Consider the following 8182-nt stretch of genomic DNA (forward strand, 5'->3'; position numbering starts at 1 on the left):
TGTGTGCAGTGTATTGTATGTCAATTATACCTTAGTAAAGCTGTAAAGCAAGCAAGCAAACAAACACACTCTCTTCTCTACCCCAGCCTTATACATCAAAGCACCTACTCAGTAGCTGCACTCAGATGTGTAGTGGGCATGTCAAACTTGACATACAGCCACTAAACTCATCATTTTTCTCCTTCCTCCAAATCTGCTTTTCACCCATTCTTCTCCATCTCAGTAACTGGCAACTCCATCCTTCCAGGGACTCAGGCCAGAAAACGGGGAGTAATCCTCAATTACCCTTGACTCCCCTCTTTTTCTCACCCTTATATTGGAACTGTGAGCAGATCCCACTGACTGTGCATTCAGAATAAATCTAGAACTCTGCTCATTACTATGACCACCCTAGTCCAACCTACCATCATCTTTTGCCTGAATTATTGTAGTTGACCCCTCACTGTGCAGTTTGTTACATGTCAGTCATACCCCCTATAAAACCTAGGGTGAGGAGGAGAAAACACTACCTATTTGCCAAATTTTCACCCCTTTTGTACTTCACCTCCTTTGGGTCTTTGCTTAAATTAGTATCTTTGCAATGAGTCTCTCTTCATCACCCTTGGTAAAATGAAGCCCCCTTCCTACCCCCTTCTCCACGCCACCCTTGGTATTCTCTATCCTTTATTTTTCCTGTAATGCTTATCATAAATAAATTACCGTATATGTTATTTATTCTTTTTTTGAAAAGATTTTATTTATTTAGTTTGAGAGAGAGAGAACGTGCAAACGGGGGGAGGGGTAAAGGGAAAGAGAGAATCTGAAGCAGACTCCCTACTGAGCATGGAGCCCGACTCAGGGCTCAATCCCACAACCCTGAGATCATGACCTGAACTGAAATCAAGAGTCGGAGGACGCTTAACCAACTGACCCACCTAGGTGCCCCTTACCGATTAACTTTTTTAAAGATTTTATTTATTTATTTATTTATTTATTTATTTATTTATTTATTTGAGAGAGAGCACGCGTGAGCATGAGCAGGGAGGAGGGAGAGGAAGAGGGAAAGAACCCCAAGTAGACTCCTTGCTGAGTGTGGAGCCCGACGCAGGCTCCATCTCATGATGAGATCATGACCTGAGCCAAAACCAAGAGTCAGACCGCTTCACCAATTGAGCCATGCAAGCGCCCCACTTATTCATTTATCTGTCTTTCCTCCCCAGTCCCACCCTACCCCTAGCAACTAAAATATAAGCTCCACGGGGGCAGGGAATTTTGTTTGTTTTGCACACAGCTTTATCCCCAGTACCTAAAACAGCATCTGGCATATAGTAGATGCCTGATATTTGTTAAATACATGCAAGAATGTGAAGGCAAGACTATGAGGGGTTTAAGAGCTCAGGTTCTGGGATCAAACAGATTCAGGATGGAATCTGGGCACAGTCATTCCATTGTTGTATGAGTGACTCTGGGCAAGTCCCTCATCACCTCCGTCCCAAGGTCTCTTCCTTCAGAGAAAGGTCAATAAATGGGATAAATACCTAGCTCATGGGCAGCCAGGGAGATTCACTAAGGCAGAGGGGAGGTTTAGAAGAGAGGTGACAGAAGATGTCATTCTTGATCTAATTCTGACACTGCATTGCCACTGTCTTTACTCCCACCTGGGAGGGGACAGTAAACCTTGGGGACCAGCAGGGAGGCCATTGAGCTAGCACCAAGTTGAGAATTTCTAGACACTAGGGAGGAAAGCTAAGTCAACTGGGCATGCCTCCCTCTTCTGGGCTTAAATCAGATGTCGAATCCTCCCCTGAGGTGGGCTGGTAAGGAAGGAGAGGTGGAGACTGCTCCCAAAGACAACCTTCCATGCACAACCCCTTTTACCTCCTTCCATTTGTAATCCAGAATCCAGCCTTGCCAGGTAAATGACAGTAGGTTCCTCTCCCCAGGATGGGTGGGTGTAGCTGGTCTCAGAAAGCATCTGCTTCTTCACAAGAGCACCGCCAAACTCAGCCATCTGACTGCCAGCTTCCCTGGCTCTCCCTGCACACTCACATCCCCACCCCTACCCCCACCATCTATGCCCTTCAAAAAGCCAATTAAAGCACATAATCTCTATTCTCCTCACACCCCTTGTGAGCACCAGTTAACTGGACAGCTTGTTTTCAGAGGACATAAATTACTAGATTCAATTATCTTTCAAGGATATCTCCTTCTTCTTGCCCCCTATAGAGTCCTGGCAATTTAGTAAGCAAAATTGGTTGGTTTTGAAATAAACATTTAGGATACAAAAGATGGAGTCAATATGTTCAGCCTTCCTGCACATGACCAAAGAGTTCACACAAATATAGCCCACCATCACATCAACTCCTCACCTGTGCTGCTTGCTGATTCTACCTCTGCCCCCTTCACATCAGCACCCCTCCATCTTTGTGCTGGTGTATTTTCCACTCCTGCAACCCTATCCCTCCATCCTCTATGCCCTGGGAGACTAGTTCCTGTGGACTCCATTTCCCAGGCTCCCTTGCTGGCTGACTTCCTGCAGGCTTCAACCAATGAGAGGCACCCACAGGAGACAGGAGGGTGGGAAGAGAGAGCATCGGGGGGATTTCTTCCCTGCTGCTTGCCTGCTTGAGCACCATAGTCCTGGTGGGGCATAACCCCTCTGTGACCACACCTTCTGTCTGGCATCCCCTCAATCACAGTACTAGCCATTGATAGACACTGGTTTCACCATCCCTTCCCTTCCTTTCATATCTAAAGTGCTGCTGGTCCCTGGATACCTCACCATCCTTGTTGGTTCCTTAGCTCTGCCCACATGAGTGTAAATAGTCCCTTCACTAAGGTTGAACTGAGTGGAATTCCGTTTCATTAGTCAGTGGAATTCTGACTAATAAATACAACTGGACTCCACCTTCCTGAAGAGTTCATTTCAGCTCCAAAAACTATCTGCCCAGTAGCCACAGATGTTTGCTGTGAAGATACCCTTGGGAGAGACAATTGTTAAATATGGAGACACTCAAAACAGTAGGCCATCAGCTCCCTTTCTACGAGTCAAGTCTTGTTAGGCAGGTAGTATCAGATATCTAAAAGAAGTGGGAAAGGGAGTAACTTAGAGGTGGGGGAGTCAGGAGCGGAGTGGTTTAGTGGTCTAGGGTTCCAGGCTGGCTTGGCTACTGGCCACTGAACTTGGATAGGTCACTCTGTTTTTGTCCCTCAATTTCCACCTCTGTAAAATGAGGATGACATATTTTAAGTGACTACCCTATGCATTTTACAAGTGTATTTTCAGGCTGAAATGAGATGGAGGAAGAAAAAGTAGTAGTTTGGAAAGTATGACACTAAGATGGGGACCCAGCAACTCTTCCATCTGGAAGGAGCCACAACCCCAGTTTGACAACCATCTGTAGTAGATTTTTTTTTAATTTTTTTATTGTTATGTTAATCACCATACATTACATCATTAGTTTTTGATCATCTGTAGTAGATTATTAAGTGAAAAACTGACTCAGTTTGCAGGCCTTAAATAATAGTGATGATAATTGCCATTATTATTTCTTAATATATTTATTACCAATTAGGTAATATTATTATTGCTTAATGAAAACACTTATAACAATTATTGTTTCAGTTACTATTTATTGACTGCTAGCTATGTGTCGGACGTTGGGCTAAGCACGTTCTACACATTCTCTCATTGCATCAGTTTGATGGTTCTGTGAGATACAGATACCTTCTTAACTCCCATTTTACCTGCGAGGAAACTGATATTCAGAGAAGTTAAGCAACTTACCCCAAATTACATGGCTGTCCTGGGGCTGAAATTCAAACGCAGGTTCATCCTACTCTGTTCTCTCATCATATCCGCCTGTTAGAGTAGTGGTTCTCAGTTGGGGGCGGTGAGGGGGAATAGCACCCCCAGGGGACATTTGGCAATGTCTGGAGATACTTTGTTTTAACTGAGGGGGGTTGCTATTGGCATCTAGAGGACAGTAGACAGTGGTGGTGTTTACATCTGTTCCCTGGGGCCGCTGTAACAAATTATCACCCACAGGTGGCTGAACACAACAAGAATGTATTGTCTCATGGTTCTGGAGGCTAGAAGTCCAAAATCAAGGTGTTAGCAAGGTCACACTCCTTCTGAAGGCTCTAGGGAAGAATCCTTCCCAGGTTTTGGTGGCTCCCAGCAATCCTTGGCCTTCCTTGGCTTGTAGCTTTTTCCCTCCAATCTCTGCCTCCATCTTCACACGACCTTCTTCCTTGTGTCTTTGTGTATCCTCTCCTTTTCTTATGAGAACAACAGTTGTTAGATTCGTGGCCAACCCTAAATCCAAGATGATTTCATCTCACCGTCCTTAACTAATTACATCTGCAAAGATCCTTACTTCAGACAAGGTCACATTCTGAAATTCTATGTGGACATGAATTTGGGAGGACACTATTCAACCCACTAACCCTTCAAAACACAGGACAGCCCCCCACAACAAAGAGTTATCTGGTTCAAAATGTCAGTAGTGCTGAGGTTGAGAAACCCTGCTTTAGAGGGAGGCATTTCTTCTCTGGGAAGCAAGGAGAATGTGCCTCTGTTAATCCACACCACTACAAACAGAAGGGGTCTCAGAGTGCCTGAAAGTCCAGAGGTCACCCTCTCCTTCCACTTTTCTGGGATCACTCTTTCTTCTGAGAGCCTCCAGTCTCTCCATGTGGATGCTGCCCCCTGCCTGGCATTTTTACAGCACTTTGCATTTTGACTTAAGAATGATATGGTCAGGGGCAACTGGGTGGCTCAGTTGGTTAAGCACCTGCCTTCAGCTCAGGTCATGATCCTGGAGTCCCAGGATTGAGTCCCGCATTGGGCTCCCTGCTCAGCAGGGAGTCTGCTTCTCCCTCTGACACACACACTCTCTCTCATTCTCTCTCTCTCAAGTAAGTAAATAAAATCTTAAAAAAAAAAAAAAAAAAAAGGAATGATATGGTCAGATCCACCCAAAGTATTAAGCTTCAGTCATAAATAAGAAATGCCTGGCTTCTTCTTTCCCAAAAGGGAAGATACTCAAAAACTAGAGAAAGAAACTGGAGCTTGTGGACAAGTGACTCTTTGCAAGTTATGGGAAAGGGACCAGCCCTGCGAGGTTGACCATCATCTGATGGCTGCCAAGGCACTTTCCTCCATTCTTTCAACAAATATTTGTTAAGCACCTACTATGTGCTTAGCCCTGGGGATGCAGTAGTGAGCAGCAAGGCTGGTGTGCTTGCTCACATGAACCTTCCAGTCTGATATAAACACTTACAATTCAGTGTGTCAAGTGCTATAGGAGGGAAATCCACGGTGCTCAGATTTCAAGGGGTCATAAAGGGTTTTCTAGAGCAAGTGAGGTCTAAGCTGAGATTTGAAGACTGAGTAAGATTCAAATGCAGGTGGGTCGGGCTCATTAGTCCAAAGTCAACCACAGCTTTAGCCCCCAGGCAAAGACCAAAGGAAGAGTAGGATTGGGAGAGAAGAGAGAGCTTGTGCAAAGGCCCAGAGGGGAGAGCAAGCACGTTTGGGGAATTGAAGGAAGGTCAGTCTAGGCTTCACCCCCACAGAAGAACAAAGCAAAGAAGGTCATTGCTAAGGTCCACCTTCTGGTTTTCCTCTTTGTCCTCCAGGGACTGCCTTTGACCTCCCTTTCTAATGTGAGCTGCTATTGGATGCTTTCTCTTGGTGTCCATGTTGAACTTGACTCCCTTCTCAGCTTCAGGGACCCCCATCTAGATCTGATCCCCAGATCAGGACAAGGGCCTTTGACCTCATCCAGAAGCAGAAGGGAACATCAGGCATAACCAGATATCTTTGGTGTCTTATAAAATGTGTAGAAATTGCTTTGTCCCAGCCAGGGTGAGGCAGAGGCAGAAAGTCCTGAGTAAGCACCAGAGCTGAGGCTAGTTCCCTCACAAGGTAGCCCCCACTTTGAAAAACAGAAGCAGAGGCATGAAGCTAAGGACCAGGACCCAGAGTCAACATCACTGTGTCTCGCGCTCTCTCTGGATCATGGAGGAGCAAAGATGTTAAGAGCCTGGGCTCCGAAGCCAACGACCTGAGTTCAAATCCAGCCCTAGACCATTCCTAGTTGTGTGACTTGAAACGAGTCACCTCATTTCTCATTATCATAGTGCTGCCCCTAGAGGAGCATGTGTGTATGCAATTGAGGGAATCACAAAACCACTCCAGTAAGAGATTAGCACAGGACTTGGCACCCAGGCCTTTAGCTTCGTTTCTTTCTCATTCTTTGACCATGAACCCAGACCCACCCTCCTCCTTCATCCAGTTTCCAGGGAAGCTCCCTGGGCTGAGATGGAGAAAGCAGAAAATGGAAAAAGAAAACAGTCCTTCCACTAGGGTAGTCACTTTTTAAAAAATTCCAGTATAACTCACTTCCCCTCTGGTAACCATCAATTTGTTCTCTATAGTTAAGAGTCTATTCTTTTATTTGTCTTTTTTTCTTTGTTCATTTGTTTTGTTTCTTAAATTCCATATATGAGTGAAATCATATGGTATTTTTCTTTCTCTGACTGACTTATTTCATTTAGCATTATATCCTCTAGATCCAGCCATGTTGTTGCAAATGGCAATATTTCATTCTGGTTTATGGCTGAGTAATATTCTTTTTTTTTTTTTTTTTAAAGATTTTATTTCTTTATTTGACAGAGAGAGAGATAGCAAGAGCAGGAACACAAGCAGGGGGAGTGGGAGAGGGAGAAGCAGGCTTCCCGTGGAAGAGGGAGCCTGATGCGGGGCTCGATCCCAGGACGCTGGGATCATGACCTGAGCGGAAGGCAGATGCTTAATGACTGAGCCACCCAGGTGCCCCGGCTGAGTAATATTCTAATATATATATATACACACATCTTCTTTATCCGTTCATCTATCAATGGACATTTGGGTTTCTTCTATAGTTTGGCTATTGTAAGTAATGCTGCAATAAACATCAGGGTGCATATATCTTTTCAAATTAGTGTTTGTTCACTGGATCACTTTTTTAAAGTAAGCTTTTTATTAAAGAATATTGTTCATAATAAAAAATATATATAAACTGGAAAAAAGAATATTGTACAGGAAACTGTACACAAATCATAAATGCACTGCTTGACAAAACTTCAAAAACTGAACACACTTGTGTAACCAGCACAAGGTTGAAGAAACGGAGTATTACCAGTAACCCCAGAGGCCCTCCAAATACTCCTTAACTGTCACCCCCACCTCCCAGGGTAACCATGACCCTGACTTCTGAAGCAGACCTTGGTGTTGCCTTTTTCTATTTATACAAATGGAATCATGCAGCTCATACTCTTTTGGGTCTGGCTTCCTACACTCACCATCATTTTGATGAGAGTCCTTTACATTGACGTGGGTAATCATAGATCGTTCGTTCTCATGGCTGTACAGTATTCCACTGTGTTTATCCATTCCACTGTTGATGAGCTTTTGGGGAGTTTCCAGTATGAGGTTATTGTAATAAGGGTTACTATGAACATTCTAGTAAATGTCTTCTGGCAAACATACGTACACATTTCTGTTATGTATGCACTTAGGAGTGCAACTGCTAGGTCATAATATGTTCAACTTTAGGAGATACTGCCAGTAGTTTTCCAGAGTGATTATACCAGGTGTTCACTTTTTAAAACAGTCTGTGACATGGGCCCTTGTGCCCTCCTTCCCCACAATCATTTCTTCACACACATTTATGAAGCCTGGATCTGTGCCGGGCACTGAATGAGCTCTCAGAAGGCCACAGTGGAAGTGCCATGGGCTAGTGGGGCCCTGTGTGCCCTGAGATCTATCTCCTTTCCATCCCCCCTCTTTTTTTCTTCCCTTTGAATGTGTATCTGAAGGCAGGGCAGGGGTAGCTTAGGGAGCCCTTCAAGCTGCATTTCCCAGGCTCCTGGGTCAGCTGGTGGGCACTGGCTGGAGCTCAGCAGACAGGAGAGAGGAAAAAGCTGGGGGTAAAGGGTTTCCTCCTTCTCTCGGCCTGGGACAATGTTTCTGTTTGTGGCTGCACTTCTTCCATGGCTCCAGCTCCCAAAGACAGGCCTGTTGTGGTTCCAACTTCCTCAGGGGACTCTTGCCCCTCTGGCTGATGGGGAGCAGTGGCTTTTTACACTTGGTGGCTCTTAGGCTTCTCCCCTCTTCCACCACCTGTGCATCCAATCAATTCCCTGTCATCATACC

The 8182-nt window shown here is 44.9% G+C and overlaps 1 long non-coding RNA gene across 1 annotated transcript; it reads right to left on the reverse strand.

The window, feature by feature from the left end:
- Positions 1–984: 984 nt before the first annotated feature.
- Positions 985–2469, reverse strand: LOC118555872 (uncharacterized). The gene is made up of 3 exons (XR_004927192.2): positions 2349–2469; positions 1858–1960; positions 985–1113 (listed from the first exon to the last, which is right to left on the reverse strand). It is a non-coding gene; the product is annotated as an uncharacterized LOC118555872 (long non-coding RNA).
- Positions 2470–8182: the final 5713 nt, after the last annotated feature.

Source organism: Halichoerus grypus, chromosome 15 (genome assembly GCF_964656455.1).
Source record: "Halichoerus grypus chromosome 15, mHalGry1.hap1.1, whole genome shotgun sequence".
Lineage (NCBI taxonomy): Eukaryota > Metazoa > Chordata > Mammalia > Carnivora > Phocidae > Halichoerus > Halichoerus grypus.